The 26,179-nt window shown below is 39.3% G+C and overlaps 2 protein-coding genes and 1 pseudogene across 9 annotated transcripts in view; 2 read left to right on the top strand and 1 right to left on the bottom strand.

Moving 5' to 3' along the window:
• Positions 1–26,179, bottom strand: part of ASCC1 (activating signal cointegrator 1 complex subunit 1) — an 885,589-nt gene that overhangs the window by 665,593 nt on the left and 193,817 nt on the right. The gene's annotated exons all lie outside the window — the stretch shown is intronic.
• Positions 1–26,179, top strand: part of MCU (mitochondrial calcium uniporter) — a 209,767-nt gene that overhangs the window by 34,812 nt on the left and 148,776 nt on the right. The gene's annotated exons all lie outside the window — the stretch shown is intronic.
• LOC126962527 (high mobility group protein B3-like) lies at positions 647–19,323 on the top strand (annotated as a pseudogene). The gene has a single exon (XR_007728715.1). The product of XR_007728715.1 is annotated as a high mobility group protein B3-like (transcript).

Below are 26,179 nucleotides of genomic sequence, written 5' to 3'. Positions count from 1 at the left end.
ATAGTGCAGTGGTGTGAGCATGGCTTACTCTCCTGAGCCTTGACTTCCTGGGTGCAGGGAATCCTCCCACCTCGGCCTCTCCAAGTAGCTGGGTCTACATACACACACCACCACACCTGGCTAATTTTTTTTTTCTTTTGAGACGGAGTTTCACTCTGTCGCCCAGGGTGGAGTGCAGTGGTGCGATCTTGGCTCACTGCAAGCTCCGTCTCCCAGGTTCACGCCATTCTCCTGCCTCAGCCTCCCTAGTAGCTGGGACTACAGGCGCCCGCCACCACGCCCGGCTAATTTTTTGTCTTTTTTAGTAGAAATGGGGTTTCACTGTGTTATCCAGGATGGTTGCAATATCCTGACTTCGTGATCCGCCTGCCTTGGCCTCCCACAGTGCTGGCCAGGCGTGAGCCACTGCGCCTGCCCCACACCTGGCTAATTTAAAAACTTTTTTATAGAGATGGAGTCCTACTACGTTGCCTAAGCTGGTCTCTAACTCCTGATCTCAAGTGATCCTCCCACCTGGGCCTCTGAAAGTGTTGGGATTACAGTTGTGAGCCATTGTGCCTGGCTCATACTATTTTCGTTTAAAAAATATTTTAAATGAAATGTAAGCCAGGCGCGGTGGCTCACGCCTGTAATCTCAACACTTTGGGAGGCTGAGGTGGGTGGATCACCTGAGGTCAGGAGTTCGAGACCAGCCTGACCAACATGGTGAAACCCCGTCTCTACTAAAATACAAAAACTAGTTGGGCATGGTGGTGGGCACCTGTAATCTCAGCTACTCAGGAGACTGAGGCAGGAGAATTGCTTGAACCCAGGAGGCGGAGGTTGCAGTGAGCCAAGATCACGCCATTATGCTCCAGCCTAGGCAACAAGAGTGAAACTCTGTCTCAAAAAAAAAAAAAAAAATTAATCTATATGTTCATACATATTGCCTTTCATATAACTAAAATCAAATTTCTTTCTTCCTTTCTTGCCTGGTTCTCTCTCCTTCTCATTTTGCTCCAAGATAACCATGTCGTATATATATCCTTCCATATTTTTCCTCATACTTGAATGATTATCCTGTTTTTGTTTATTTATATATTTTAAGATAGGATCTTGCTTTGTTGCCAGGCTGGTCTTGAACTCCTGGGATCAAAGGATCCTCCCACCTCAGCCTAGTATCTGGAAATTATTCTAATAGACTAGAAGGTAAATTGAGTTGAGACGAATTTTAATGTATGGCTTTGGGGATGGCGGTTGGAAAATAAAGGCCATTTTGGCAATAGATTTTTATCTTTAAAGTGAGTATCCACTTGGTTGCAAGAGGATTAATTATAGGAATCTCTTCCTCTTGTAGTCTCTCAGCTTGAACAGATAAATATAGAGCACCAGTGCTCAGAGAGGGAATGCTGTAGAGAACGTGTGGGTAGCTGCTGTAGTTTTACACAGCAGATAACATCTAGAATAAAGAACAGATGAAAATACTCATTGAGGATTAGTGTTCTTGAAACATCATCAAATGGAACATTCCCCAAGCCTAGCATTCAGAGCCATTCATAATCTTGCTCATCTTGCATGTCTGATAATATCTCCTATCGAGCCCAACATACTTTTCCCTAATCCCACTTTACTCTCTGCCTGCTGCATTCATTCCTAGTGCCAGACATTTGTTTTATCCTTTCGAAGATACATCTCTGCCTTTCTACATTCCTGATTACAATCTGTCTTTTCAGTACTCCACTCAAGTGTCACCGCCTTCATGAAGCCTCTTTGCTTTCTCTAGACCACATTGATCCTTTTTATCTTAACTCCTAGAGTACTGATACTTTGAATTCTTCGTATTGGTTCCCGCGTATGTGTTTGTGTAGCAGTAGGAAGTGTTTTTTGAGTGCCTCTTGTATGGGAAGCACTATGGTAAATATTGGGTTTATAGGAATGGACACGACAGATAATGTCCCTGTCCTTAAGAAGTTTTATATTCTTGTGGGGAGAGACAGCTAATAAATAATTAACAAGAAAATATCAGTAAGAATCTGATGAAAAAATGTATGAAGAATGAATCAGAGCTCTTAGTTGAAACGGCAAAGCCCAGTAGTTTATTTAAGCAGAATTTAAAAAAAAAATTTTTTTTTTTAATCTAATAAGATAGCTCACAGAATCTTCACGGATGCCAGAGAATCAGTCTTGGCGTCTACTTAGCTAGGAAAAATGCCCAAATTATACCACTGGACCAAATCATTGGAGACTACTGCTTTTGCCACTGGGAATAGGTATTAGAACTTGTAACTGTCTGTGCTGAGTGTGAGATGCCACTGCTAGGACCTCTGCTATTTCTGCTTCTGAAAGAATGCTGATATAACTCTGAAATGTTCTTTAGAATGGATTTCACATGGCGTTTCCATTATATCACTTGCCTCCTAATGAATATCATGTGAATGTGTTTTATTGGCATAATATAGGTCAATTACCTGCTCCCGGTTTGCAAGAGAGGATGGGTAACTGAATTTCTGACTTTTATTTTGAGGAGGTAGGATTTAAGGGATGAGAAATTCGCCAAACAAGAAAGGCTGTTTAAAGGTACTGAATACTTAACTAGTCGATTATTAATAAACTATGGGAAATTTGATACAGTGGAGTGATTGGAGGATTAATTTAGATTTGAGTAGTCAGAGAAGATTTCTCTAAGTTCATGATACTTAAGCTGAGACATATATGACAAGGAGAAATCCATGTAAAGATACGGGTGAAGAGGAACAATACAGTCAGGATGGCTAAAGGTGACCTCAAGAAACCAAAGGGCAAGATGTCTGCTTATGCCTTCTTTGTGCAGATGTGCAGAGAAGAACATAAGAAGAAAAACCCAGAGGTCCCTGTCAATTTTGCAGAAGTTTCCAAGAAGTGCTCTGAGAGGTAGAAGATGATGTCTGGGAAAGAGAAATCTAAATTTGATGAAATGGCAAAGGCGGATAAAGTGTGCTATGATCGGGAAATGAAGGATTATGGACCAGCTAAGGGAGGCAAGAAGAAGAAGGATCCTGATGCTCCCAAAAGGCCGCCGTCTGGATTCTTCCTGTTCTGTTCAGAATTCCGCCCCAAGATCAAATCCACAAACCCCGGCATCTCTATTGGAGATGTGGCAAAAAAGCTGGGTGAGATGTGGAAGAATTTAAATGACAGTGAAAAGCAGCCTTACATCACTAAGGCAGCAAAGCTGAAGGAGAAGTATGAGAAGGATGTTGCTGACTTTAAGTCAAAAGGAAAGTTTGATGGTGCAAAGGGTCCTGCTAAAGTTGCCTGGAAAAAGGTGGAAGAGAAAGATGAAGAAGAGGAGGAGGAAGAAGAGGAGGAGGAGGAGGAGGAGGATGAATAAAGAAACTGTTTATCTGTCTCCTTGTGAATACTTAGGGGAGCACGATAATTGACACATCTCTTATTTGAGAAGTGTCTGTTGCCTTCACTAGGTTTAATTACAAAATTTGATCATGATCATATTGTAGTCTCTCAAAGTGCTCTAGAAATTGTCATTGGTTTACATGAAGTGGCCATGGGTGTCTGGAGCACCCTGAAACTGTATCAAAGTTGTACATATTTCCAAACATTTTTAAAATGAAAAGACCCTCTTCTTGTTCTCCTCACTCTGTGCACTTTGCTGTTGGTGTGACAAGGCATTTAAAGATGTTTCTGGCTTTTTTTTTTTTTTTTTTTTTTTTAAGTTTGTAAGGTGGTGTTAACTATGGTTATTGGCTAGAAATCCTGAGTTTTCAACTGTATATATCTATAGTTTGTAAAAAGAACAAAACAATCGAGACAAACTCTTGATGCTCCTTGCTCGGCGTTGAGGCTGTGGGGAAGATGCCTTTTGGAGAGGCTGTAGCTCAGGGTGTGCACTGTGAGGCTGAACCTGTTGACTCTGCAGGGGGCATCCATTTAGCTTCAGGTTGTCTTGTTTCTGTATATAGTGACATAGCGTTCTGCTGCCATCTTAGCTGTGGACAAAGGGGGGTCAGCTGGCATGATAATTTTTTTTTTTAAGTGCGATAGTTTTTAAACTTTGTTTTTAAACAAACTGTAGAACTCTTCATTGTCAGCAAAGCAAAGAGCCACTGCATCAATGAAAGTTCAAGAACCTCCTGTACTTAAACATGATTTGCAACGTTCTGTTATTATTATTATTTTTTGTATGTTTAGAATGCTGAAATGTTTTTGAAGTTAAATAAACAGTATTACATTAAAAAAAAAAGATATGGGTGAAGAGTATTTCAGTAGAGGGAACAAGTGAAAAGCCCCTGGTTTGAGATTGGGTTGGGGGTTTAGGGCATGGATATTATATGGTCTTATACTTACAACAGGAAAGAGTAGCAGGATGGCTAATGTGGTGGGAGTGTGGGAATGAGAGGGAGTATAGTATGAGATAACACTGGGGAGAAGGTTCTGTTTTAACATAAGTTTGAGGACACTCTGCTTATTTCCTTTCCTACTCTGAGAATGACTTGTTGAGAGTAGGGATGAAATTATAGGTATATGGATAAGAAAGGCATTCCTGTGTTATTAAACCCCATGAACTATTGGATACCATGGAGGGACTAAAATTATTTGTATATTTGTTTAGGAGGAGAATAACATGAGGGATCTAGCAAAGATAAATACTAGAAAGACTATGTTTCTAGTGAGTAGAGGAATGAAGCCTGTTTTTATTCTAGTGTCCAAATCTGGTGGGCCTTGAAAAGAATTGCTTCTTCATTCTTCTTACCTTGGTATCCAGGAACAGTGTATTATGGTTGCAGTTACTTGTATTGTGCTAGCTTTTAGGACTGCTTCAAAATACCAAAAGGCTCTAAACCTAAATGTACACTGATAGATCTTTCCTATTAAAGAATAGCATTATATAGTAAAGTGATAGAAAACTGTATTTTAGGCCGGCCGCGGTGGTTCATGCCTGTAATCCCAGCACTTTGGGAAGCCAAGGCGGGTGGATCACCTGAGGTCAGGAGTTCGAGACCAGCCTGACCAACATGGAGAAACGCCATCTCTCCTAAAAATACAAAAAAAATTTAGCTGGGCATGGTGGCATGCGCCTGTAATCCCAGCTACTCGGGAGGCTGAGGCAGGAGAATTACTTGAACCTAGGAAGCAGAGGCTGCCATGAGCCGAGATTGCGTCACTGCACTCTAGCCTAGGTGATAGAGCAAGACTCTGCCTCAAAAGAGAAAAAAAGGAAACTGCTTTTTATATTCCTTTTAAAAAAGAAATCAGTCCCACAAACACATGAGATAAATTTGCTTTTGGAATGTTAGAACAGTAACCACTCTGATTAAAGTGGTTTCTGCTTCTTGCTCACTCTTTTTCATTTGTGAAACTCAGCTTCTCACACTAGAACAAATAGATTAATACTTTCATACTGTGGAGTAGTATTTGGACTTTAGATGCACTAACAGGACTGTAGGTGGTAGTACTCAGAGTTACTCAACCTTGGCATGTCTGATACTTTGTTTCAGATCATTGAGAGGTTCTCTTGTGCATTGTAAGATGTTTAGTAGCATCCCTGTCCTCTATCCACTAGGTGCGGGTAGCGCTTCCCTCCCTAGCTGATAGCCAAAAATGTCTTTAGACTTTACCAAATATCACCTGTGCTTAAGAACCATTGCTGTGTCTCTCTTCAGCATTCTTTTTTTTTTTTTTTTTTTTTTTTGAGACAGTGTCTGGCTGTGTCATCCAGGCGGGAGTGCAGTGGCGTGATCTTGGCTCACCGTTAACCTCTGCCTCCGGAGTTCAAGTGATTCTCCTGCCTCTGCCTCCCTAGTAGCTGGGACTACAGGTGTTCACCACCACACCTGGCTAATTTTTTGTATTTTGAGTAGAGATGGGGTTTCACCATGTTGGCCAGGCTGGTATCGAACTCCTGACCTAAAGTAATTCACTTGCCTTGACCTCCCAAAGTGCTGGGATTACAGGGATGAGCCACCATGCCCAGCCTTTAGCATTCTTTTAAAATTTGTTCTCCTATTGGTCCTTTTTTTTTTTGAGACGGAGTCTCACTCTGTCACCTAGGCTAGAGTGCAGCACCTATCCGCTTCCCGGGTTCAGGCAATTCTCCTGCCTCAGCCTCCTGGGTAGCTGGGATTACAGGCACGTGCCACCATGCCCAGCTAATTTTTGTATTTTTAGTAGATATGGGGTTTCGCCATGTTGCCCAGGCTGGTCTCGAACTCCTGACTTCAGGTGATGTGCCCGCCTCGGCCTCCCAAAGTGCTGGGATTACAGGTGTGAGCCACCGTGCCTGGCTTATTGGTCCTTTTAAATAATATCTGATGACCACACCCTGTAGATGTTTTGCTGAGAATGCATACATGTGAACAGTCTCTGAATATGACCTCTTTATCCTAAATAGGCAGAAAGCTTTAACATAGTTTTAAAATGAGAAGACAAAATCCCTTTTCCCATGTGTATATCATTTGGATCTTTCTAATACTTCTTTTGTAAGATCAGATAAGATTAAGTATGCAGCAATGCACTGTGAGCCATGCAGTGGTTGATTCTGCAACAACTTTTCCCCATTGTGCACCAGCAGTATGATTTCTGAAGGTTTCAGGTGTGAGTTCTGATTAGCCTTAAGCCAGTCGATTTTTAAAAAATTATTATATTTTTAGAGAGATGGAGTTTCGCCATGTTGTCCGGGCTAGTCTCAAACTCCTAGGCTCAAGGGATCCACCTGCCTTGGCCTCCCAAAGTGTTGGGATTACAGGCGTGAGCCATCACACCCGGCCCTAGTTAATTTTTTTAAAAAAATTCTTCTTAGTAGGGATGTGGTCTCACTATATTGGCCAGGCTGGTTTTGAATTGGTCTCAAGTGATCCTCAGCCTCCCAAAGCACTGGATTATAGGTGTGAGCCACAACACCTGCCTGCCTCATCCTTTTTAAGTGGCCAGAAAAAAAAAAAAAAAAAAAAAAAAAAAAAAGGATGGGTAGAGATCAAGCCTGTGAGAAAATGGAAGCTAACTCCACTTGTTCAGATTTAGATGCTTTTATTGTAGATATCTTGCCACTGAGTGCCCAAGGAATGGATATTGGAAAGCTGTAGCTGTCCTTAACTTCAGTGTCAAAGAGTAGGAATTTCCTTTTTTAAAGCAGCAGCTTTATTGAGATCCAGTTCACATAGCATAACGTTCACCCTTTTAAAGTATACAATTCAGTGGGTTTTTTTTTTTTTTTTTTTTTTTTTTGAGACGGAGTCTGGCTCTGTTGCCCAGGCTGGAGTGCAGTGGCCGGATCTCAGCTTACTGCAAGCTCCGCCTCCCGGGTTCACGCCATTCTCCTGCCTCAGCCTCCTGAGTAGCTGGAACTACAAGCGCCTGCCACCTCGCCCGGCTAGTTTTTTTTTTTTGTATTTTTAGTAGAGACGGGGTTTCACTGTGTTAGCCAGAATGGTCTTGATCTCCTGACCTCGTGATCCGCCCATCTCGGCCTCCCAAAGTGCTGGGATTACAGGCTTGAGCCACCGCGCCCGGCCACAATTCAATGGTTTTAAAGTAGTCACAGAATTCTGCAACTGTGACTATCACTAATATCTGATTCCAGAATGTTTCCATCACTGCAGGAAAAAAAAAAGAAAAACCCAACAACCCATGTTTAGCAATCACTGTCTATTCCCCTCTATACCCAGCCTGTGGCCATCACTAATCTTTCTTATTTCTATAGATTTTCCTCTTCTGGACATTTCATTTGAATGGAATCATATAATACTTGGCCTTTTGTGACTAATTTCTTTGACTTAACATAATGTTTTTGGGGTTCATTCATGTTGTAGGATGTTTTGACATTTTATTCCTGTTTATTGCTAAACAATAATGATATAAATATCCATTCATCAGTTTATAGACATTTGGGTGGGTTTTTTTTACTATTATGAATAATGCTGTTATGAACATTTGTGTACAGGTTGGACAAATATTTGGACAAATATTTTTATTTCTCTTGGGTATATACCTTTGAGTAGAATTGCTGAGACAGGGTAATCCTGTGGTTAACTTGTTGAGGAACTGCTAAACTATTAACATTTCCCAAAGTGGCTCTACCATTTTTAAATCCCACTAACAATGTATGAGGGTTCCAATTGCCCTGTCTCCTTGTCAGCACTTGTTCATGTCTTTTTTATTTTAGCCATCCTAGTGGATGTGAAGTGGCATCTCATTGTGGTTTTGCTTTGCTTTCCATAATGACAGATGATGTTCAGTGTGTCTTTGGAGAAATACCTATTCAGCACTTTAGCCCATTTTTAAATTGGGTTGTCTTTCTGTTGTAAGAGTAAGGATGCCTTTTTAAAGCTCCTTTTTAATTCATTATGAATCTGGCATCTATTCATTTAGTTCATCTATTTGATAACTCTTAGAATATTTTTTCAAACAAGGCAGTTTTGTGCCCTTTTCAGTATCCTTCAGTTATTATAAATGCTGGTCAGCAAGAGATTAAACTATAATTCTTAAGAAAATGAGATGGAGACTGTTGATGCGAACAGACAGATATGTGAAAGAAATTATAAAGCACTGCTAATGTAGATCAAACATGATAGGATCTGGTGAACCGAATTAAAGCTCTAGAATTCCTGTGGGAATTTGATTGAGCAGGTAATCTATAACTTCTGAGTGTGTCAAACTGCCCTTGGTTTCTGGTATGCTCCTTAAGCACACTTCCTCATCAGGAATATAAGAAACACCTGTGCTTAGTTTTGTACAGTTTTGTACATAACATGTTGATTATGTATTTGTTTTACCTTTCCTCACCAGAAATTTGGGTTTAAAGAATTCATAATTGGTTTAACTAGATCATGTAGCTATGGTGTACCAACTTTTGTAGCAGCAAATGAAAGCTACTGAATATATTCTTACCTTGATTAAATGATAGGCGAGGGCATCCATGAGATGAAAATGGCCCTTTTGAGTGCTTTTTCTACATTTAGTGAGGTTAACATAATCTTTCAGTAAGAGCATTTATGTCAGATTAATATTAAATGGAAGAAAATAATAGTGCTGAAAGAAAGGTAGAGAAGGTTAGAAAAAGCACAGGTTTTGGTGCCAGACTGAATTTCAGATCAAATTTTAACTCTCCCTTTCCTCTTTGAGTGACCTTGGACAAGGGAATTAATCTCTGTAAACTTCAGTCTTCATCTGTAAAATGGGATGGATTAAATATATCTTGAGGCTGTGCGCGGTGGCTCACGCCTGTAATCTCAGCACTTTGGAAGGCCGAGGCGGGTGGATCACGAGGTCAGGAGTTCAAGACCAGCCTAGCCAACATGGTGAAACCCCATCTCTACTAAAGATACAAAAATTAGCAGGGTGTGGTGGCGCGTGCTTGTAATCCCAGTTACTTGGGAGGCTGAGGCAGCAGAGTTGCTTGAACCCGGAAGGCAGAGGTTGCAGTGGGCTGAGATCGTGCCACTGCACTCCATCCTGGGTGACAGGGTGAGACTCTGTCTGTCTCAAAAACAACAACAACAAAAAACTATCTTGTACTGAGGCAGGAGGATTGCTTGAGCCCAGGAATTCGAGTCCAGCCTGGGCAACACAGCCAGACCCCCATGTCTAAAAAAAGGGAAATCTTGTAAGGTTGTTGTGAAGATAAAATGAACCAACGTGTGAAAAGCATTTAGGGCAGTGCTTGGCACATAATGAGTACTCTGTTGATGGTACCTGATATATATGTTTCAAATACACACATATATATATGCATTTTTTTTTTAAGGAAAACTTAGATAATTTTATATAGCTTAACTTGCAGCATCTACTCAGTCTTGACAAGCCTTTCTGGTAATTTAATTTCACAGAAGGTAGATACAGTAAACCTGTGCCTGCTTTTTTTGTTTGTTTTAAAGAATTAACTTTTTATTATGATGGTACAATATGCTTATTGGAGAAAATTTGGAAAAATTATTTCAAAAGTAATTTTTTTAAAATTCAGAAAATTATAGTAGGAGTCTGTTAACAGAAACTTTAAAGGGAATGTGGTCTAAGAAGGAAAGAAAAATTCCTCAGAAGTAAATAATAATTATGTTAATTGGAAATTATAAGTAAGAACTAGAAGCAGAGTCTATAAAAACTGATGAATACTACAAAAGAAATTCCTGATTGGGTGTGGTTGCTCACACCTGTAATTCTAGCACTTTGGGAGGCTGAGGCAGGAGGATCCCTTGAGGCCAGGAGTTCGAGGCTGCAGTGGGCCATGATCGAGCCACTGCACTCCTGCCTGGGCGATGGAGCAAGATCCTGTTTCTAAAAAAGAAAGAAAGAAATTCTTCCTTGCTTCACTGAGATCTAAAATGGACATTTAGTCACTGGCCACATGTGACTTGAGGTGTGTATAGTCCAAACTGCTATGTACTACAAGTATAAAATACACATTGGATTATTTATATGTTGCAATAATATTTCCTGTATATTGTATTAAGTAAAATGTTATTAAAATTAATTTTGTCTTTGTCTTATGAATGTGACTACTGGCCTAGTTAAAATTATATATGTGGCTCACATATTCTGTTGGACTACGCTGTGCTTTAGGCATTGTAATACTTACTAATTTTGAAATATTTGAAAATTTAAAGTTAAGATATTGGATAGTGAACCAAGGTTTTAATAATTTCCTTATAAACAATAACTGTTTTTTTGAGACAGGGTCACTCTGTCACCCAGGCTGGAGCTTGGTGGCCTCATCATGGCTCACTGCAGCTTTGACCTCCTAGGCTCAAGCAGTCCTCCCACCTCAGCCTCCCAAGTAGCTAGGACCAAAGGCGTGTGACACCATGCCTAGCTAATAAAATTTTTTTTTTTTTTTTTTGTAGAGACAGGTCTCACTATGTTGCCCAGGCTAGTCTTGAACTCCTGGCTCAAGCTATTCTCCCACCTCGACCTCCCAAAGTATTGGCATTACAGGCATGACCCCGTCTCTACAAATAATTAAAAAAAAATTAATTGGGTGTCGTGGTGCACACCTGCAGTCCCAGCTACTAGGGAGGCTGAGGCTGTATTGCCTGAGCTCAGAAGGTTGAGGTTTCAGTGAGCTGTGATCAGGCCACTGCAGTGCAGGCTGGGTGACAGAGTGCGATTGTCTTTAAAAAAAAAAATCGTCTATATTGTATCATGTATCAGAATTTTTTTTTTTGATAGCTGAGTAGTATTTCAGTGTTCAGCATTTTTATTAATGACATGGATAGAATATTTAGACTTGCTTTGCAAATCCATATACGACCTGGAATTGGCAATGAAAATAAATTGTATTATTAAAGTGTCTTGGGTTTTTTTTCAGACTAGAGATTGAAAATAGTTATCAGACTGAAAGAATTGACTTAATTGATTAAAACGTATTCAACATTGATAAGTGCAAAATCCCATATATGATTTAAAAAGTTAGTGTTATTGTAAATGGATGTGATGTGGTTTAATAGCAGGTAATATGAAAAATACCTGGAGGGTTTCACTTGACAGCATGTTCATCATGAGTCCACAGTGCGATCTGGGCTCTATTAATAGAAGCGTGATGTCCAGAATGAGGACTATAATTGTCCCAAAGTATTGTGTTCATGTCTAGGTACCTTACTTTAATGGTAAGCATTTAAAAACAAAGGCATATTCAAGAGGGAAACCAGAATGATCTAATGGGAAGGTAACTAGCCACTTAGTATTAAAATAAAGCTGTTGTAAGGTAGAGTGGACTACCTTGCGAGGTAATCAGATCTATATCACAGGATTTGTTCAAGCAGAAGCTGGATGAACACTTGGCAGGGACATTGTAGACTATTTTAGTTTCACTAGTTGGGTATAGGGGTGGAAAAGGTACCTAATTATATAGAATATCTTTGTGGATTTTCAACCTTGATATTAATATTTTGTAATCACAGAACGTTGCAGAATACCGGGGTTTAAAGTGTTAATAGTGGTTGTCTCTAGGGGATGGGATAGGAGACTGTCATTTCCCATGTTATGTACTTCTTTATTTAATTTTAGTTTCTACAATGAGTATATGTTGCTCTATTAAAACAGTTGTAAGCACTTGTTTCTTGGCTAGTGACATTGGTGCAAAAAAAAATTCTTGTTTTGTAAATCAACACAAATTAATACTTAAAAATTTTTCAAAAGTAACTTAGTAAATTAGTATAAACAATTTAAGTGTTTAAAACCCTTTGTATTGGCAGATTTGCGTATTCATGAACGTTGGATATATGGACTTTTTTGCCATTGGAAGACTGATTTGCTTCATGAGCCTTTATTCTTTTCTGTAGTTGATCTGGCTGGTGACAGTCAAAGTTAGCTGGGCTGTTACAAATCATTCTGCGTGCTCAGATTTACCTTCAGCTCCAAGGTTTGGATTATCAGATAATTAAACAGTAATGCCCTGACTGCTGCTGCCTAGTACCCTTGTCTAAAGGCTTAGTCCTAAAAGAAAATGAGAGTGGAAAAAATTGTTGCATTCTTAGGAAAATATTTCCTTCTAACCCAGACATCTTTTGTTTTTCCCCAGATGGTTCTGTTATATCCCCCAGAGACCAAGGGTTGGCCTTTTATGCTTATTAGGAAAGAAGGATTATGACCAACACTTGCCTTCTGGATATGTTTAGGATAGATGTTGCTAAGCTGCTTTAGTAAATAGATCGTAAACAAAAACTGAGCCACACCTCCTCCTGCCATTATTATCTTAGTAAATGTTTGCTTAGGATTTTGATTACTTAAATGCTGTGTTTCTCTCATGTACATCTATAACATTTTGTCAGTAAAGAGATGTATTAATATGCTTCCTTTGCCTTAGCTCAGTAGTGCCCTTTTGATGATTTTTTTGGGCCAGGCATTTAGCAGTTTAAATGGTGGACAATCTTGGACATTGCCGCTTGCTGTCACCATAAAGCTGTTTGGTGTTTGAGATGGTAGTGCTAGGAAAAATGTGTTAGCATTTGCTAAAAGAGCTTTCACAGGCTGGTCGCTTTCAATGTTTAAAAAAAGTTTATATAAGACTGTTTATACTTCACTACAGTGTTCCCAAAAGCTTTCTAGTCTTGTTAGTGAAGCATGTGGGGCATATGAATTGTGGTTTAAACTCTAAATGGCCACAAACATTTTTCTTTAATATGACTCTAAACTTACTTTCTCTAAACTTCTGTTTGATACTGTAGTAGTTGTTGGTACCATAGTAGTTGTGTAATTCAAACTCTCCAGTCATGAGTTTTCATTCTTGGATATGTTAGTGTCTTTGAGGTCGGGAAGAAAGAATAGAAGTCACTAATGTTAATAGCAGAAACTTTAACATTATAGGAATAAAAGTGGTAATAATAGATGAGCAGAAACCTTAATTCAAGAAATACTTGTTTCAAAAAATTATTATTCTGTACCTTCTGTGTAAAATGCCCATTACTAGGCCTGGGCCCTGGACTTTAAAATAGCATATAGTCTAGTTGTAATGGATCGATAATTTAAAATGTAAAAGGAGGGGTAAGGGAAGCAGCCGTATATGAATTCCTTAGAAGGAAAGTTGGCGTTATTTTCCCTTTTTCTTGCCTTTTCTTTCTTTTTTTTTTTTTCGGAGATGGTATCTTGCTCTGTTGCCTGGGCTGGATTGACGTGGTGCGATCTCAGCTCACTGCAACTTCCGCCTCCTAGGTTCAAGTGATTCTTGTGCCTCACCTCCTGAGTAGCTGGGACTGCAGGTGCGCACCACTATGCCTGGCTAATTTTTGTGTTTTTGTTAGAGATGGGGTTTCACCATGTTGGTCAGGCTGGTCTTGAACTCCTGGCCTTAAGTGATCCTCCCCTCTCCAATTCCCAAAGTGCTGGGATTTCAGGCGTGAGCCACCACGCCCGGCCTGTTTCCCCTTTTTCTGTTTCTTACCTTTTACTTGAAGTTCAAGAGTGAGCTGTGTAGGCACCAGGGCAACAAGATGTTTATTATATTCCTAGGAACTCCATATTCTTTCTGCTTTTAAGTTGGCATGGGAGCAGGGATGAGCAGTGGTATTGTTGGGGTTATCTTTAGGTACAATTGTTGCTTTAGTAGTCTTTAGGACTTACAGGCTTTTGAGAGTTAATGCAGCTGGATAAATATTTTAAACAAATGAGAAAACCTAGACTGGACACTGGGAACAGAGTTACAGTCTAAGTAAAAACCACTGGAAAAAGCTTTCAAATTCTGTTAATATAACAAAACTAATAATTATAGTCATCAAGAAGAATTTATTTGGGAAAAGTGAAGGGGAAGTTGGAGTAAACTTATATGAATAAGTATCCTGGGGGCTCTGAGAAATTGTTCCCACTCTTTCCTCCTTGCTTATATGTCCAACAAATCAAAAATAGCCTCCTGGAGTGAAGAAGAGAGCCAATCATGTATAGCAATAAAGTAAGTATATCCTACATGCTGGATTTAGCTTTTAGATCGAACAAATGTTAGAAAAGACTCTTTTCCTCTGGTTTGTGCTATTTATTTTAGATAAAATGGGGCAGAAAGACAAAGAGCCTTTCTAGAAAGTTTATGCTAAGCAAGGAAATGTGGATTTTTAATTGTCTTGAGAAAAGAAATGTTGAGTGCTGATAGCCATGATGTTGACATCTCAGCCCGTATTTTATTTTATTTTATTTTATTTTATTTTATTTTATTTTATTTTATTTTATTTTTTGAGACGGAGTCTCGCTCTGTCACCCAGGCTGGAGTCCAGTGGTGCAATCTCGGCTCACTGCAAACTCCTCCTCCCAGGTTCACACCATTCTCCTGCCCCAGCCTCCCGAGTAGCTGGGACTATAGGCGCCTGCCACCATACCTGGCTAATTTTTTGTATTTTTAGTAGAGACGGGGTTTCACCGTGTTAGCCAGGATGATCTCGATCTCCTGACCTCGTGATCCACCCGCCTCAGCCTCCCAAAGTGCTGGGATTACAGGGGTGAGCCACTGCACTCGGCCAGCCTGTATTTTAATAGTTAAGAGTTATAAATAGCAAAGCCAAAGGAAATGTTATGTAAAATTTACAGTTTCTTATCTGTGGAAATGCCATATTTGGCACCGTTTATAATGGTCACTCCTTCTGCTTAAAATCCTCTGTTGACTGTTGCCTGGAGAATGAAGCTTAAAATCTGTGAACTTTGGTATTGAAAGCCCTTGATGGTTGAACTCAGCCTAGCCTTCTAGGCTATTTTTTTCTCCTTTCCTTTTTGCACGGAGCCTTTTGCTGTGCTAGATTCCTGAGATGTGCCTTATGGTTCTCTGACTTTGTTCACATCTTTCTGTGTGGGATTATCCTCCTGTTCCTTTTCTACTGGTCAAAATGCTCGTTTTTTTTTTTTTTTTTTTTTTTTTAAGGCTCCAGCTCTTTTGTTTATACGATTAACAAGAGACACTCTTCTCATTATTATATTCAACTAGAGCCAAAAACATATTTGGGTATATATGGGAAGACACATAGCTATGTGCACTTATACAGTGTGAACATTGTGGTTTAAATGTCATGCCACAGTGATGCGCTATATATTATAGATGTATAGTAAATCATAATTAAGTTACTGAAGTAGAAACTATGAATTGAGAGAGACTAGGTGTAATGTACCTTAAAATTTTTTTGATTACTAGTGACTAATTTTCAAAAAAGAAAAGGCTGGAATGACCAGTTTACATTACTGTGAAGTTCATATATTCGAATTTGTGCTAGACCATTCCTTTCAATGCACTTTAAAAGTAACATTTGGAGTTATATTTAGCACAACTGGAATCTTATTAAATTGTATTGCATCACATAGGATTTAAAAAATCTTGTATTAGGAATTGGAAAAGCGATAAAAGTCAGACTATATATGTGCTTTTTTTCCTTTGAATTCCAGCTTAAAAATGTTAATTTTAGTTCTAGGTGAATCCAGCATTTTAATGGTCTTCCTTGGAGTAGTGTTTTAGGCCTTCTTTGTTTATGAAACAGAGAAACATTTTCCATTTTAAAGAAAGCCAACTTCTTATGTTCCCAAAGTGACTTTTTCCAGGGGTACTGCTTTAGGGGTATGTGATTATTCAGCCTCTTTCCTCTAAAAGTAGGCTTGGTATATGAAGTTAGCCAATGAAGAATATTAAGATTTTTTTTTTCTTTTTTCTTTTTTTTTTTTTTGAGACCAGGCTGGCATTCAGTGGTGCGATCTTGGCTCACTGCAACCTTTGCCTCCTGAGTTCCAGCGATTCTCCTGAGTAGCTGGGATTACAGGTGCGCACCACCATGCTTGGCTAATTTTTGTATTTTTAGTAGAGATGGGGTTTCACCGTGGTTGCCAACTGGTCTCGAACTCCTGACCTCAAGTGATATGCCCGCCTCAGCCTCCCAAAGTGCTGGGATTACAGGCATGAACCACCGTGTCCAGCTGAAAATTAAGATTGTTATTTTCTTCTCTTATGATCCTATCAATCATTGTCTTTTCTCCTTACTGTGTGTTGGTTAATAGCTCTCTTGCTTACTGTTCTGTGGCCAGCTGTAAAAAGAGTGCCATCACGCAGTGGCTCACGCCTGTAATCCCAGCACTTTGGGAGGCTGAGGTGGGCTGATCACAAGGTCAGGAGGTAGAGATCATCTGGCCAACATGGTGAAACCTTGTCTCTACTAAAATATAAAAAGTTAGCCGGGCGTGGTGGGGTGCGCCTGTAGTCCCAGCTACTTGGGTGGCTGAGGCAGGGGAATTGCTTGAACCTGGGAGGCGGAGATTGCAGTGAGCCAAGATCACGGCACTGCACTGCAGCCTGGCAACAGAGCGAAACTCTGTCTCAAAAAAAAAAAAAAAAAAAAAAAGAGTGTCATCTTCATGATCTTCTCACTTCTAGTGTGAACCTGACTCTTCCATTATCTCAAGATAGGAAGCCCCATAATTTGTTAATAGTGAAACGACTGGAATATACTATTAGAAATGGTTTTCCAAAATTGAACTTATTTGTCAGTTTTGTTGGAATGTCTTGAACAATGAAGCTTCAGAATTGTGATTTTTATTTCTGTATTTCTTTCTGACTTCTCACTTGTATTCCTATTTATATTTTGCATGTTGTTTGTTTTCCTGATTTCTGATTTTGATTCCAGTAGGTCATAAGAGCTAATGTAGTACAAGGGTTGAGTTCAAACCAGCAGGTGCTATGAGTCATTTGCTCCTTTGCTGGGGCAGCCAGTGTGCTGCTGTTAAGTGTGGCTGTGTCTCAGCTCTCAGGAAAGATCCATTTAATCCAATTGTGACAGAGGGGAGATGAGAGCATGGTTCTGAAAGAAAAAGTTCCTAAATCACATAGGCAGAGACTTCTTGGATACATAAAAAGATTCTGGCTGTGTTTAACGTAATATAGGCTTTTCCATTGTATTTTAATAGTTATTAACAATATATTAATAGTCATCCATTTACTTATAAATATATTTAATTGTAAGCAATTAATCTTTTTTTTTCTCAGATACAGTAGTTAATGAGTTTATAATTGAGTTCTTGAGAGAATAGCGTTTTTTTTTTTTTTTTTTTTTTTTTGAGACAGAGTCTCACTCTGTCCCCCAGCCTGGAGTGCAGTGGCACGATCTCAGCCTACTGCAACCTCTGCCTCCTGGGTTCAGGTGATTCTCCTGCCTCAGCCTCCCAAGTAGCTACGATTACAGGCGCCCATCCCCAGACCTGGCTAATTTTTTGTATTTTTAGTAGAGATAGGGTTTCACCATGTTGGCCAGGCTGGTCTCAAACTCCTGACATCAGGTGATCTGCCCACCTTGGCCTTCCAAAGTGCTGGGATTAAAGGCGTGAGCCACCGTGTCTGGCGAGAGTAGCATTTTCTTGACCATAACTAAATACAGATTTCAGTAAGCATAAGCAAATTATGTCAAAAATATGTCCAATTTACTGGCATTTACTGAAAAGCATAAACAGAGAGAGACAGTCTTCTTTTGACAGTAGAAGATATTTCCATGCCAGGTAAAGCGAGAGGTATCTTAACAGTGAGAAGAGTGTCCATGTTCCCTGTGGTTAGTGGACACCAGCGTTAACATTTCCTGTGTTATGCTGCCAAGTTGATGATGGCTTGTAGGTTATGTGTATCTAAAACTTATGTCTGATTAGTCTTCTATCGTTTTCTGTGTATATCATGCACTGCAAAACGACATTGCAGTCAACCATAACCTGCATGTATGGATGGTCCCATAAGATTATAATGTCGACTACTGTACCTTTTCTATGTTTAGATATGCAAATATTTACCATTGTTTCACATTTGCCTATAGTATTTGTTACAGGAACATGTTGTACAGGTTTGTAGCCTCGGAGCAATAGGACATACCGTATATCCTAGATATGTAATAGGCTGTACCATCTTGGTTTGTGTAAGTACACTGTGATGCCTGCATAATGATGAAATTGCCAAAGAATGCATTTCTCAGAGTATATCCCTGTTGTGAAGGAACATGGGACTGTACTCTGTCCATCTTTGTCATCACAGGGTTTTTTCAGACTTGCAATTCTATTTTATTTATACTCTGTTGTGTTGCCATTTCCCCCTATAGCTTCTCCACATTTTTATATATCATCCAGCTATTTTTTTAGACTTAAGTAAATAATGCTCAGAAATGAATATGATTCTTATAGCCTTGGTTTTCATGTGTTCTTTGGATGCTTGCATATTTATTGGAGAGAGTGATTGTGTGAAAATCCTGTCTAGTAGTATTTAATTAGGACAAAGTGGAAGATAAGTTAAACATGTCTTGCCCCCAAACTTTCACACATGTAAGTGTGCCTAATAACGAAGAGCTATTAATTTTAAGAGTATGTGGCCCATGGGCAGGGGCTGGACTATAGATAAATTGCAGGGATTGATTATACCCATTAGGGGAGACAGAAAACACCAGGGAACCCAAGTTAGGAAAAGTCTTTCTCCTGAAGATGTAATTAGAATGGCAGCTTGCTCTTTGGGCAACTCCTGAGGTGATTTCTAGGGGGATGCAATGCTATAAATGCTGCTAGGGGTTTTATTCAAGGTAGGAAGTCAGGGAAAGGGGGTAAACAAGTACTCTATATTTGGTTTTGGTATCGAATGGACATGTGAGAGTGTGTGAGAGAGAGCAGTGAGAGAGTATGAGAGAGAAGGTGAGGGAGAGAGAGAGAGAGAGAGAGAGGAAGAGACTTGATCATCATGTTGTATTTATGGCATTGCCCCGTCATTAGCTGTCTAGAGAAAAGTGAGGATTTTTGGGCCAGGCGTGGTGGCTCACACCTGTAATCCGGGAACTTCGGGAGGCTGAGGCAGGTGGATTATCTGAGGTCAGCAGTTCGAGACCAGCCTGGCCAATATGGTGAAACCCGTCTCCAGTAAAAGATACAAAAAAAAAAAAAAAATGCGGGGCATGGTGGCGGGTGCTTCTCGGGAGGCTGAGGCAGGAGAATAACTTGAACCTGGGAGGCAGAGGCTGCAGTGAGCCAATATTGCACAATTGCACTCCAGCCTGCGTGACAGAATGAGACTCTATCTCAAAAAAAAAAAAAAAAAAAAAAAGGGTTTTTGGAGCCCCTTTAATATATGTATCTTTATGGGGGGAGATAGTAATATTCATTAGAATTAATTCCTTTATTCATTTACTGAATACCTACTGTATATGAGACACTGTTCTAATTATTAGAAGCTTTTTTTTCTGTACTTGTACAATTAAGGTGCTATGCAAGTCATGTTTCTACTTCTAGAAGGTTGTGCAAGTTATGCAGATTAGTGTATTATGAACTTAGAGGCAAATGAAAGAAACTTCAACAAATACAGATTAAATTTTCTTTATCACCTAGAGGGGTGGATGCTTTCATTGGAAGAGTGGCTATGAGGAAGTCATGGAAGATTTTTATGGGTATGATGGAATTTGAGACCAACTAATTAGACTTGAAAATAACCTTAGTTCTGCATAGTATATTTCTATATGAAATTCTCTTGGTCCCTGACGGCAGCTGATTCTGAGAAGCTGAGGAGGATACTGTTCTGTGGTATAATTAAACTCTGCCCCTCTTTCCAGAAATGCAGCCATTTGTGTTTTGTAGGTTATGCTGTAGCTCATCATTTTCATGTTTCTCCCTTAATAGTTTATGTATATGTGTGTGTATTTATATGTATTATAACATATATATGTTATTTATATACATAAATAAAATATACATGCATCTCCCTGTTAACCCACTCTTAATATAGGAGGTATTTTCTATATAGTTTATAAATTCTTTCTCTATATTATGGAATAACTATATATAACTATATAGTTGATCTTTTGGCTTCATTTTTCAGATATCTGAAGATGCTTTTTTTTTTTTTTTAAAGATTTTTGGGTGGGTAATGTTTTGGAGAACTTTAGCAGTAATGTGCTATGCCTACTTAGTGACAGACTGAATGCAGGCTTGATTCATAGATTGACTTCATTTTGCCAACTAGCTTCTTAAATGCAGAGGAGTTTGGTGGGGAGGAGAAAGTGCTAGAATTTTTGGCTCACTGGCCATAGCTTTGGAGCAGAACACAAAACAGCAAGGGTAGACTAACTTCATTTTGTTAACTAGTTCCTTAAATTGGTGCACACCTGTAGTCCCAGCTACTCAGGAGGCTGGGGCAGGAAAATCGCTTGAACCCAGGAGGCAGAGGTTGTAGCGAGCTACTGCACTCTAGCTTGGGCGAAAGAACAAGACTCTGTCTCAAAATTCAGGAGTTTAGGGAGGAGAAAATACCAACAGGTCACAGCTTTGGTACAGAACATGAAACAGCACAGCTGGTAGTTATTCAAAAGGGTAGGTCTGCTCTCCTTTCTTAAAAACATCTGGTTCTGCCAGCTCTCTTTGAGTACCATGCAGACTTCTTACTGCCAGACCTGTTTCTGAGTTGGAGATCATTAAAGGAATGGTCAGATAAACCTCTGGGGTCAGCAGATAATCCCTGTGTCACCAGTTGAGATTTAATTATTTTGTTTTTTAAACCTTTGGGTGTTTAGTGTAAGATAGAGGTTTGTTTTTGTTTTTGCTTTTTTGGTTTTGGTTTTTCCCCTTAACATGATCTACCCCTCAGCTTTTCTTTTGAATTTGTATAATAAGGCCCACAGATAAGTGTTTCCTTTTAATATTATAAAATTGTTTTTGGGTTAGTCTACATGCATTAAAAAAACCTATTTATAAACTCTCAAGGCTTATGGACAACTTAGATCAAAACAATTTAATTCAGTTTTCTTAAGCATGTTTATTTCTAAAGATTCAGATTTTACATTTACCTAAAGTTAGTTTTTCTTCCACTGGAATACTATTCAGAATTTTTTTTTTTTTTTTGAGATGGAGTTTCACTCTTGTTGCCCAAGCTGGAGTGCAATGGCGTGATCTCGGCTCACTGCAACCTCTGCCTCCCAGGTTCAAGCGATTCTCCTGGCTCAGCCTCCTGAGTAGCTGGCATTACAGGCGCACACTACCACACCCGGCTATTTTTCTCTATTTTTAGTAGAAATAGGGTTTCACCATGTTAGCCAGAGTGGTCTCAAACTCCTGACCTCAGGTGATCCACCCGCCTCGGCCTCCCAAAGTGCTGGGATTACAGGCGTGAGCCACCGTACCCGGCCACTATTTGGTATTTTATGCATAAATAGCTACTATAGCATGCTACTTTCATCACAGGGATATGGCAAACACGTAGAATTTTCTCATAGTACAATGTTTTCACCGAGAGTCTTTTTTCTTGTTTATTTTTTCCTTTACCATATATTATAATATGGTATATTATCATATATCATTACCATAAAATGATATATTACCATTATGTGGTAGTATACTACGTATCGTTGCATGGCCAGACTTTCTCACCAGAGTCTCAGTGTCTTCCTGTGAAAGCATAGTCAGATGTCACACTTGGCTAATTGTTAAAAAAAAAATTTGTTTTTATTGTGGTAAAGTATACATAACATAAAATTTACCATTTTAAATAATTTTTAAGTGTATAGTTCATTGACATTAAGTACTTTCATGTAGTTGTGAACCATTACCACTATTCACCTCCAGAATGTCTTCATTATTTTGTACTGAGTGGCTATTTTTCATGTTTCTAGGTGGAAGGGCATCCCAGCTGCTCCTGCCTGTGTTTTGTTTCCGTGCATCCAGTTTTTCTTTGCAGTTTGGTGATAGTGGACATACTTGTCCTCTTCTCATTTATTCACTCACCAAATATTTGTTGAGCATCTTATGTGTGCACAGTATAGCATGAAACCTAGTGGAAAACTACGGTTATAGTATTCGAATATAAGACTGATACCAGCCACACTGGCATTGCAGTAATTTTTAAGAAACCAAAAAGAAAAGGCCTCCATGAAATGTTTGAATTATAGTCAGGCTTAAAATGAAAAAATATTTGAGCAGAACCTCCAAGTCACTTCACATATCTGGAGAATCAGAAGTTTTTTTGTGGTTGTAAAAAAACAAAACAAAAATTTTTTGTACAGGCGTTTTAACTTTAAGTAGAGGCGTAAATGTCATCTGTGTCTATGTAAATACTACCTCCCTTTTCAGTTGGATAAATCTGACTTAAATGCTCTCATTAAGTTAAATGCTTGAATTGTATCTATTAGAACAGTATCCTAAGCAGCAAGCCCGAGACTGTTATTTTCAGGCCTTCTGGTTCTAGGGTATGTAATAAGACTTCAGTGTTTGAAATGTCTGAAATTGTCTCCAAATAGATATTACGGTAGCCCTTATGTGTTTGGGGATTCTGTGCTAATTGCATAATTGTAATGTTTAGCAGCCATCTGAAATATAAACTTAATACCAAATTTGTTATAATTGCTTCCATGGAAGGTAACCCAGGGTTCAGAAAAAAAACAACTTATTTGGACTTCTAATCCCTGCCAACTCTGAGATATCAAGACATGTAGTTATTATGTAGTGAGTTGGGGAGGTGACTAATTTATGATCTCTATCTAGAAGTTTGGTAAACACTTAGTGGTAGGTTGCTAGGCATGAATTTAGTCTGTTTGAAATTTGGAAATATAAGTGTAATTCTGAACCTAACAGTGAAACTGTTTAGGCCTTTTCAGCCTAACCCTGGAAATGTGACTAAAACCAGCTAAAAATATAAACTAAAAATATAAGGAAAAGTTTAGGGACTAGATGCAGGGCAGAGGTGCTGATTTTTAACTCTGGTTGCTTCCACTTGCTGCTTTTAGTCCATGTTCAGTGTCCGTGTTTTGCTTCCTCATTCCTCGTTGCATTCCTTCTCTGTTGCCATGGGTTTCCCAAACTGGCATTATGGTCTTCCAAAATCCACTGTTGCATTGTTTTCAGATATTTCAGGGATCACACATTGTCTATACAAATGTTATAGATACTTAATACATTCTTAGAGGATACATTCTGAACCACAAAAGTAAGGAGTAGTGCATTTTAAAAACTTTCTGAGTTTTTGTTGGTTTTCTTTTCTTTTTGTTCTTTTAAAAAATCTGTTAAGGAATGTATAGTGCTTGTTATGATAAGGTAATAAGGACTGTTCTTGTTACAGATAATTTTGTAGCTTTTGCACTTTGCTGCAATTGTTGTTATGCCTGCTATTGGTAATACGACAATTATTTTGGAAACACATCAAAACATAGAAATAGGTCAGGCATGGTGGCTCCTGCCTGTAATCCCAACACTGGGAAGCTGAGGCAGGAGGATCGCTTGGGCCCTTGAGCCCAGTCAAGGGAACACAGGGAGACCTTGTCTCTACCAAAAAAAAGAAAGGAAAAAAAATAAAAAAGCTAGATGTGGTGGCGCGCGCGCCTGTGGTCCCAGCTATTCTGGAGGCAGAGTGGGAGGATCACTTGAGCCTGGGAGGTCGCAGCTGCAGTGAACCATGATCATGCCACTGGCTTGACAGAGCAAGACCCTGTCTCAGAAAAAAACAAAACCAAACCATGGAAATATAATATGGCCATATATTTAATTTAAAATATTTTAGTAGCCATATTTTAAAAAGTGAGAACAAGTAAAATTAATTTGAATAATGTATTTAACATAAAAATATTTCACTATGTATTCAATATAAAAATTATTAATGAGTTACATTCTTTTTTTCGTACTTAATCTTCAAGAGTCTTACCACAACCATCTTTTTTTTTTTTTTTTTTTTTTTTGAGGCGGAGTCTCGCTCTGTCACCAGGCTGGAGTGCAATGGCACGATCTCAGTTCACTGCAACCTCTGCCTCCCGGGTTCAAGTGATTCTCTTGCCTCAGCCACCTGAGTATCTGGGATTACAGGTGCCCGCCACCACACCCAGCTAATTTTTGTATTTTTAGTAGAGATACAGTTTCACCAGGTTGGCCAGTCTGGTCTGAACTCCTGACCTCAGGTGATCCGCCCGTCTTGGCCTCCCAAAATCCTGCTGGGATTATAGGCGTGAGCCAGCAAACTGTCTTAATTATCGTTAGATTAGACACATTTTAAGTGCTCAGTAGAGCATGTAACTGTCGTATTGAACAGCGTAGGTCTGCATTTTATTATCTTTTCCCCATCAGATCCATTAACAAGGAGTGATAAGTAATAACTTTTTTCCTGTCTAGTGAACTATCCAAAGTGAATGTCAAGGAGATATAATGGCTGAGCGAGGTGGCTCATGCCTGTAATCCTGGTGCTTTGAGAAGCCTAGCGGGGAGAATCACTTCAACCCAGGAGTTTGAGACCAGCCGAGGCAACATAGCAAGACCCTGTCTCTACAAATAATGAATTTTAAAAAAGGAGATATAAGGAGTCTGGTTAATTCATTCTCTGAAGAAAAACTTCGTTGTTTAAAAAAAGAAAAAAAACAAGATAAACCAGAAAGGACATCCTGGTCCATGTTTGTAACAGTCTCAAGAAAATAATTATAATTTGAAACCTGTTCTTTCCTTGACAATGGTATTAATTTAAGGAAACAGAAGTAAACCTTCCATCTGAGGATTAAGATGTTAGGCTCATTTACCTTCTCTAGAATTTGCCACACAGCATCCTAAATTGGGATGAAAAGCACTTACTATTCCACACTATCAAATAGCTGTAAAACTTGAGAATGTTGGATTATGATGGCTCATGCCTATAATCCAAACACTTTGGGAGGCCAAGGTGGGAGGATTGTTTGAGCCCAGGAGTTCAAGACCAGCCTGGGCAACAGCAACATGGTGAAATCCCATCTCTCCCAATAATTGAAAAAAAAAATTTTTTTTTTCTGGTCATGGTGGCACATGTCTGTGGTCTCAGCTACTTGGGAGACTGAAGTGGAAGGATTGCTTGAGCCTAGGAGGTCAAGGCTACAGTGAACCGTAATCATGCCACAGCACTTCATCCTGGATGGCTGAGTGAAACCTTGCCTCTAAAAACAAAAACCAGCTTGAGAATGGTGACATGGGTAGAGATTTTAAATGAGTGATTTATTTTTCTCCAACCTGACTGATAGGAGCTTTTCTTCTAAGGTATAAGGTATTTACTAGAGTGTGAAGCTATTTATATGCAATTATATAATGCAAAGAATAGAATTTTATTAAAATATAACACATTAGGTTGATCAAATTAAATTTTTCTGCCTTTTTTGGCCTAGTATAGGGATTTCTGTTTATAAGGACTGCTTTCTATGTCTTGGTGATAGATAAGGATTAAAAGTTAGATTCTTAAAGGGGGTTAGGATGGCCATGTAAGTCACCTCTAAATTACAGTGCCTTTTGAGTGAAAAAGAGTGCTGACAATAAATACGTTACAGGAGTAGGTGTTAAGCTGGACTATCCCAGGCAGATTGGGACATATGGTCACCCTAGTTAAAGGGTGCTGTTGCAGCTTTGCTACCTTCTTCTTCTTCTTCTTTTTTTTTTTTTAATGGGATGGAGTCTTACTCTGTTGCCCAGGCTGGAGTGCAGTGGCATGATCTCGGCTCACTGCAACCTCCGCCTCCCAGGTTCAAGTGATTCTCCTGCCTCTGCCTCCCAAGTAGCTGGGACTACAGGTGTGTGCTACCATGCCTGGCTAATTTTTGTACTGTGTGTTTTTTTTTTTTTTTTTCCAGTAGAAATGGAGTTTCACCATGTTGACTGGGCTGGTCTTGAACTCCTGACCTCAGGTGATCCACCTGCCTTGACTTGGCCTCCCAAAGTGCTGGGATTACAGGTGTGAGCCACCATGCCCAGCCTTTGCTACCTTCTTTTTGGAGAATCCTGGTAGGCTGTAGAAAGTGAAGTCACAGAATTCATCAGTGTAAAG

This window comes from Macaca thibetana, chromosome 9 (genome assembly GCF_024542745.1).
Source record: "Macaca thibetana thibetana isolate TM-01 chromosome 9, ASM2454274v1, whole genome shotgun sequence".
In the NCBI taxonomy this organism is placed as follows: domain Eukaryota; kingdom Metazoa; phylum Chordata; class Mammalia; order Primates; family Cercopithecidae; genus Macaca; species Macaca thibetana.
Note: the sequence above shows the minus strand (reverse complement) of the source record. Positions and strands in the feature narration are given on the sequence as shown.